Consider the following 8,704-nt stretch of genomic DNA (forward strand, 5'->3'; position numbering starts at 1 on the left):
TGTGTCGTTAAAATTTCGTCGGAACAAAGTTACGGAAAAATCAATTAACAAACGGAGACGTAACAATATTATAAAACGTGAATACATACATAAATACAAACAATTTACAAAATGAAAATCGTTATATTTTTAAACTTACAAAGCAGGTTTGTAGAGCACACAAAAAAAAACATAATGAAAAGTGTACTAAATTCCCAGAATGTTAGTTAAAAGTTCGTTTCAAAGAGTTATTTATCAAATTCTAAAAAGTTTAATATACACATACAGTTAAAACAAGTTAGTACAACTTTTTCGTCTCCTTTGAGAAATATTTGAACTAACCCACTCACACTACAAACGTAGGCCTCTTCCAACTGTCTTGAAGGATTAATCTATTAGCAACTTTTATTAAGGCACCTTTTAATACTCCAAGCTATCACAACGTTTGGCATGTTACAGTCCAATGCAAGATGAAGAAAGAAAGATCTCACATCTATCGTGCTCTAAATTACAAGTGAACAGCAGTATCACGTCCGATCCATTATAACTTAATTCCAAATCGATAACAGAAATATTGATAAATAACACAAGAAACTATGAGCTAAGTATTCTCAAGCTTATCTTACAGCGATCTTGTCTGGGATTTGATTGTTTTTTTTTTAATTTCGCGCAAAGCTACACGAGGGCTATCTGCGCTAGCCGTCCCTAATTTAGCAGTGTAAGACTAGAGGGAAAGTAGCTAGTCATCACCACCCACCGCCAACTCTTAGTGTGATTGACCGTCACATTATAACGCCCCCACGGCTGAAAGGGCGAGCATGTTTGGTGGGACGGGGATTCGAACCCGCGAACCTCAGATTGCGAGTCGAGCGCCTTATCCACCTGGCCATGCTGGGATTTGAACTCGACAGTTTCACATGATAATCGATCATGATAACCACTGTGACACACACATTTTATAACTAAACCTTAATAAATAATTCAAATTCCTAATGTAAAGTATTGTGTTATTGTGTTTTTCTTACTATTGTAATATCTTTTTATAGACGTGATGAGTTATTAATTAAAAAACGTTAAACAAAATCCCCACTCGAGTAGGATCTAAATTCGAGACTTCTGCTTGAGACAAACCATTGAGACAATTCATACGTTATCAAAGAGAGTCGAGCGTTACCAGCAGAGGAAACGTTCAGAACAAAGAGTGGCCTTTATTATATAGATATATATCTGTTTGTGAGGAGTCGGATGAGCAGGCGCTAGTGTCCATATGAGACACTGATATAGACCTCCTAATTATTATGACTGGGATGAACTCCTTGACCAAAATCAATGAATGAAAGGAAATGGCGTTCCTTGCTTTCTGAGCTGTTGCGTGGTGTTTCACAGAAAGATGTCCTGAGGACATCGTGTGATAACCATTCAGTTATTGTATACAGTTAGAACAGTTTGTTGACTAAAAGATCAACAGCTGAAAGGGCATTGTGACCGTTACTTTTCGAGCTGTAGAGTGATATTTAGTAGTGAGACATTGGTCAAACGCTTTGCAATAATCATTTAACCTATTTATTTGAGTTTTAGCAGAATTCTGTGGAACATTCCGCAAGAAATTCGCTACATACATAACTAGGACAGCTGAGATTGCTAGTTAAATTCCTAGAGAAATTGATGATTGGTCTCAAATGTTGATGAGGGCTGAGAATTCTGACAAACCAACATGATGAAAGGACTTTGCAATACTTGCTTAATGAACATGCATATTAAGTTTCATGGTGGATGTTGATAGGTATTTACTGGTAGAAGCTTCTTGATTTATAATTATGTTTGATTTTTATGACCGAACTATTTCTGAGCTTTATGGATATTACTAAACGTTTTACCTTGTTATTACTTTTGGTAGTCATTATGTTATAGCATAATTTAAGTCTTGACAATTGATTAGATCAAATCAGACACGATTTACTTATTTCTTTGGATTACATTTAACTTGTGTTTATTTGTAGTTAAGCACAAAGCTACACAATGGGGTATATGTACTGTGCCCAACACTGGTGTTGAAACTCAGTTTTTAGCATTATAAGCCTTCAGATTTACCTCTGAGCCACTGGGGGGGGGGGGGGGGGGCTTTTAACTTATTAGGAAACAATTTGAAATTTTAAGTGTTATTTGACTCTTAGCTTTAGGGGCAGTTTCAGTCACAGATATGGGCAATCAGTCTCAAGTCTTCACTTTCCCAGTAAACCCAGGCTCTGCTTAGGCAACCAGACACTTGTAAGAGACATTATATTCTTGAGATGGCAGCTAACCAGAGCAGAATTAATAGTTATGGCAGCAGCAAATGTCTAGCTTGGAGAACAGCTGTTTTTGGCGCAGAGTTTATGAAGCCTGTTGGATTGTACACTCACAGGTAGTGTGCCAGCGTCTGTTGGTTAAGGTACATACATGTACCAGGGCTTGCCCTGTTCCTGTCTACACTCAACTGTTTGTGCCTTCAATCCTATAAAACTAACCGAACTCCCAATTTTTTCGTAATTAAACACCCAACATTTTCAAACATGATTTGCCAGTAAAACCATAAACCTTGTGAACTACCTGAGAGTGTATTGTACTCATAGTAGGATTCCCACAAATCGTCCACCAGACCTGTAGGCTAGCCCAATACCTCATAGACACATCGCTAAAGTGGAAACAACATAGTGGGTGATTACTAATGATATATCGTTCAAGTTTCTGCCATATCGAATAGCACTGCTGATGGTGATTCTTAACATAGTCGACATGAGTTATAAAGATCTATTTGACTCCATAGGAAGGACAACAATCAAACATTTTCAGAGACACCTTGATGCTCTAGCGGCCGAAATCACCGGCTAGATCTGCAGCATTTGTAAATATAATTATCTTCACTTTGATGGATTCTGCTATTTTAGCATTATTATTATGTTTAATTGGAACGTTATTTTTGGTTTGGATTTTCACTTTTGATTGGTAATTTGTTTGAATTTGGATGTATATTTTACATTTTATTTTATTTGTTGTAATGTCTATAACTTTTCTATGTTTCATATTCTGCTTTTTATATGTTTTGCTCCCCAGTGGCACAGCGGTATGTCTATGAACTTACAACGCTAGAAACCGGGTTTTAATACCTGTGGTGGGCGGAGCACAGATATCCCATTGTGTAGCTTTGTGCTTAACTTCAAACAAATAAAATTATATGTTTTAAATTCGTAATGTCTTTTGTTTTATAGTGAATACATGTCCGATTTTTTGCAATATGTATTTTTATGCATTATTTTTTGTTTCATTTTGTTTTGAATTTATTTTGATTTTATTTTATTTTTGAGTTGCCTTTCGTTTTATTATGTGATTATACTTTAAATATCTGTTAGAGTCTTATGGTTCTTTGATGTCTTCTGGTGACGGTGTCGTGGCGTGTTGAATGTCGCCTAAGGTAGATGATTACTGTATATTAGGACCCGGAAGTTAACTTTCTTATTTGGCATTGATGTTTAATTTTAATGTTCGGATCTGACAAAAGGGAAGGGGAACTGTCATAGCATAAAGCAGAATAGAGGGAGCTGGAAAGCTATAGCCTCCCCCACTTTTTGCAACACAAAAATATATGTAGACCTATAATAAAATTTGGAATGAAGGACTGAGAAGTAAACATAAGAATAGGTAGAACTTCAATTGACTAATAGATGTTACTTTATACTCGTGTGTATATAATCTGAGACATCACTTTTTCTGTAAAGCATATCTATAAAAAAAAGTTACTGTATTTGGTGTTTGGAATACTGGTTCCGGTAGAAGCCCAATTTTGGATACAATATGGTCACTCGCTAGCAACCATAGAAATTACATTACTTTATATATAACCTCACATAACAACCAGAGACGAGGCTCGGCGGAACTCCCGTTAAAGCTGTCAGCATTAAGTGTATCCTTTTACCACTTTCACCTAATACCACTACTAGATATATAGATTATCAGTATTTTCTTGTACTTGTAGGTCTATAATTTCAGCTCCATCACTTTCAAATTCACCTTGTTGCCTATAAATAATTGATATAACTATTAGTTCCACCCTTACATAACTAGTTTGAAATATTTGATCCTGTGCCTGTGTCTATTCCAAGGGGTGCGGCAATTAAGCCCACCTCAAGGAATTTCACAAATACTTGTAGAATTTGGTATGAATTATAGATCTCTCTCTCTTGTATGTGTTATTTGGTATAGTCGTTGACATAGATAACCTAAGGATTATGGGATACCACACTAGGATTCCTGGTCGGAATTGAAAGTGCGGTATAACATTTTTCTTTCATATGCCCTTGTCACACGCAGACGTTGATTAGAATCTTCTCTTTTCCCCAACTACCAGTTTGAATTCGAACGAGTAAGAAACTGAACAGTAGATAAATAGATAAACAAAATTTTGATAATAAGTTGGCATACAGCGATTTATAAGCATTTTGTGGATATTTGAAATTGTCCGTCGAACCTGAATATCACACGTGTTGTTATTCTATTTCTAATGTCAAAGGAGCTTATTATGATATTATTTCTTTACAGGTTAATTATTTTTAGAAATTAACTTCGTAGAAAAAGTGAACCATAGATAAAAATAATAAACTTAGAATATGTACGCACACACACATATTGTTATACGAGGTACACGTTTATATATTTATAAATATTTTAACATTTTCTTACCAAAATCAGTTTTTGCAGTTTCATTAGTTTTCTTTTCATTTACTATTTACTCGTTTCTAATTTAGTATATTATGGCATATTGGCTAAAACGAATAGGATTGCATGGCAATCTTTGTTTATATTTGTATAAGAGCATCAAGTACATAAATCTGGTTTTCCTAAATTGGACTTGAGCTTGGTGTTGAATCCCGGAGATCCCGAATCCGAGTTTCGATAAGAGAATCCCGATTCTGGAAGCGGTATGCCAAGTAGCGAAGAGCTAGTTAGAAGTACTGCTGAGAGAGGGGTGAAGGAAGCGGACGAGCTTCGCCAGTATGTGAATGGTTCAGCTGATTCCTGCACCGTGGGTGAGTCGAATGGCATAGATTTAGATAGGGACTGTTCAAGTAAAAGAGTAAGATCTGATTCTGGCTCTAGTGAAGAATCTATCGGTCACATAAAGACAACTCAGGACAGAAAACAAATAGTCTTTCTTACTTCTCCGGACATCAATATAGTTAAGGTAAATCACATGCTCTAGAGTAGAGCCTTTAACGATCTAGTTGGGCCTACTGAAAATATTCAGTTACAAACGGATCGTATTAAGATAGTCTGTTCATACTCACATTCGAGATTATTGTGTCGAAATAAAAACATTTGTGGATACAAAATTCGTTCACAAATTCAAGACGTTCCCCCACTTTCTGTTAGGGGCATCATTCATGGTGTCCACCTCGACATTATGGAAGAGGACTGTACAACCATAGAGGATGTTACGAAAGCGGTAAGAATGACGCGCTACAATAAAGATTTAAAAGTTAAAGAACCTATAAGTTCCGTTATACCTCATTTTTCGACTACAACCCTACCTAAGAGAGTACATCTCGGCTTTTTTGTCTTTTCTTGTCCGGGAATTTATCCCCCACTTGACGTGATGCTTTAAGTACCAACGTTACGATCATATTGCAAACGTGTGCCGCAGTAACGTTCAGTGTTCAAAGTGTAGCGAAAATCACAACGTAAAGGACTGTACTAAGCAGACTCTAGTATGTTGTTTATGTGGGGGTGAAAATTCGGCAGCATACAAGGGCTGTGAAAAATTTCAAGAGGCAAAGAAGGTCCAGGTTGTTAAAGTACAGTCAAAACTAAGTTACGCCCAAGCAATTAAAATTGTTGCTCAGTGGAAACAAAACTTCTGCCTAAAGAACCACAGCAACCCCGATCTTCTGACGAACGTAACGATAACATTTCCCAAAATGAGTATGCCACCTCAACTATTTGAACAAATCTTTACTTTCGTAGCCAAAATAATTTCGATTGCTCAAGACCAGTCCTTTTGGCATAAGAATTGCATAAAATCGAGGATATCTTTCATAACCGAATTGGCAAATACCATTTTTGGTTTTGATATCAATCCAGAATCAAATCTACCAAGTAAGTTCACCTATAAATAAACAATAGGTCCTTTACAGATATTACAGCGGAATGCCGAAGGCATTAAGGCTCGTGCTCCATTCTTTATTCGTTACCTTGAAACTCACCGCATAAATCCCAATGTTATTTGTATTCAGGAATCGTTTCTCAAACCCCATATAAAATTCCGCATACACGGTTATAAACCTATTCGAAAAGATCGGGAACATTCACCAAAGGAAGGTGTACTTACTCTTGTCAAGAATCACTTTCTCTTCACTGTCGTTAGTTGCCCAGAAAGTATAGAAGCTGTTGGGGTCCAATGTGAGATTTCTATGGGCAGAGTAACGATATTTAATATCTATAATCCTGGTGTCGATATTGATCCTGCTGAATATCTAGAGTTTTTTCTTCCAAACTGTATCATTTGTGGAGATTTTAATGCTCACAACCCTTTATGGGGTGGAACAAAATTAGACCGTCGAGGTCAGATTCTCGGAGATCTAGTTATGGAATCTGATAAAGTGGTGTTAAATGACGGTCGTGGGACATGTATTGTTCGGGGTAATCTCTCTGCTCTGGATCTAACGATTGTAGATAGTAAATTTGCTAGTTTTGCTACCTGGGATGTTATAGATGATGACCTGGGAAGTGACCATCCCCCGGTAATTACATTTGTTAAATTCCCTTTTGAAGTTAAGAGTCCGACGACCTTCTGGAACTTTAGCAAAGCAAACTGGTTCAACTTCCGTACGTTTCTTGATTCTTCCATTCAAAACATAGATATGTCTTCTTCTGTTGAATCTGTATATTCCCGTCTAGTATATATCATTTTGGAAGGAGCAGAGAAATTTATCCCACAATCAACCACAGGCGGTGGCAAACATCAAACCCCCCTATTGGAATATGGAATGTGAAAAAGCAGTTAAACTAAAAAACAAGAGTAGGAAGAAAGCTTTTAAAACACGTCTCTTAGACGATTATATTGAATATAAAAAGCAGAAGGCCATTTGTCAACGAACGATTTGAGCACTCCAACAATAATTCTGACGTGAGTACTGCTGTCGTTTAAACCATTCATCAGATTTAAATAAAATATGGAAATTCATGAAGCGTATGAAGGGTGAGGGTTCTATCCCTATTCCTACGCTTAAAACTCCTGGATCAGCATATCTGACGGATGTTGAAAAGGCGAATGCGCTGTCTGATCAATTTGCCCACATCAGCAGTTCTGGCAATTATTCAACCGAATTTTCGAAATATAAGAAATTATTTAAACATGACAATTCCGCCACTATTACCAAGAAGCCAAATAATAATAATGCATTGAATGCTAAATTCAATATCAGTGAAATTAAACAAGCAATAAAGACGTCTAAAAACTCGGCCTCTGGTGACGATAGAATTCTTTATAAAATCTATAAAAATCTTTCTATAAATATTTTGGTAAAATTGCTGGAATTTTTCAATATGATATGGCATGAAGGAACCCTACCTTTAGCCTGGAAGCACGTAATAGTTTGCCCAATTCCTAAGCCAGATAAGGATCCAAGCTCTGTTACATCGTATCGACCAATTGCTCTTACTTTTATTATGTGTAAAATTATGAAACGAATGATTGCCAACCGTTTGCATTGGTATTGTGCAAAACATAGACTTTTCGACAAGTTTCAGTCTGGTTTCCATTGGAAGAAGTCTACGCTTGATCATCTGTTACTGCTACATGAAGATGTCAACAAATCATTGTGCAACAGAGGTAAGGCAGTGTCTGTGTTCTTGGATATTGAAAGAGCATACGATATGGTCTGGAAAGAAGGATTGTTATATAAACTCAATAGTTACGGTTTTAATGGCCAACTTTTCAACTGGATTAAAGGATTTCTTTCAAACAGATCCTTTAAGGTCAGAGTCAATGGAGTTGTCTCTGGGGAAATAGTCTCAGAAAATGACACTCCCCAGGGTAGTGTTATTAGCCCTATTTTGTTCATTCTCATGATTAATGACGTTAGTAATGGCACGAATTATAGTACGTTTGCTGATGATTTAGCTCTCTGGAAAACAGGTCGTAATATTAATCATATCTAAATCTGTCTTCAAACAAATCTGGATAATTTAGCCGATTGGGTTTTTAAATGGGGCTTTACGGTTTCAGCCCGAAAGTCTGAAGTTCTCCCTTTTTCTCGTACTTCAAACACAGTGAAATTATTTTTAATAACCACCAACTAGCCTCCGTCATCCAATCCAAATTTCTTGGAGTTATCTTTGATTTCAGGTTACGTTGGACGCGTCATATCACTTATGTCTCACAAACATATCCTAAACGACTCAATTTGCTTAAAGGTGTGTCCGGGGAGCGTCCAAAAAGACTTTATTACTTATGTATAAAACCTTAATACGATCCTTTATTGACTATGGCAGTATCATCTATGACTCTACGAGTTACTCAGTCCTTAAATAACTGGACGTTATTCAAAATCGATGCTTGCGATTATGTTGTGGAGCATTGAAACACACCCCTATATCAGCCATGGAAGTAGACTGTGGTGTCCTACCCCTTGACTTACAGAGACGGAAGATGCAACTCAAATTTATAGTAAAGTCTTTGTACTGCGATTAT

Source organism: Limulus polyphemus, unplaced genomic scaffold (genome assembly GCF_000517525.1).
Source record: "Limulus polyphemus unplaced genomic scaffold, Limulus_polyphemus-2.1.2 Scaffold416, whole genome shotgun sequence".
Classification (NCBI taxonomy): Eukaryota; Metazoa; Arthropoda; class Merostomata; order Xiphosura; family Limulidae; genus Limulus; species Limulus polyphemus.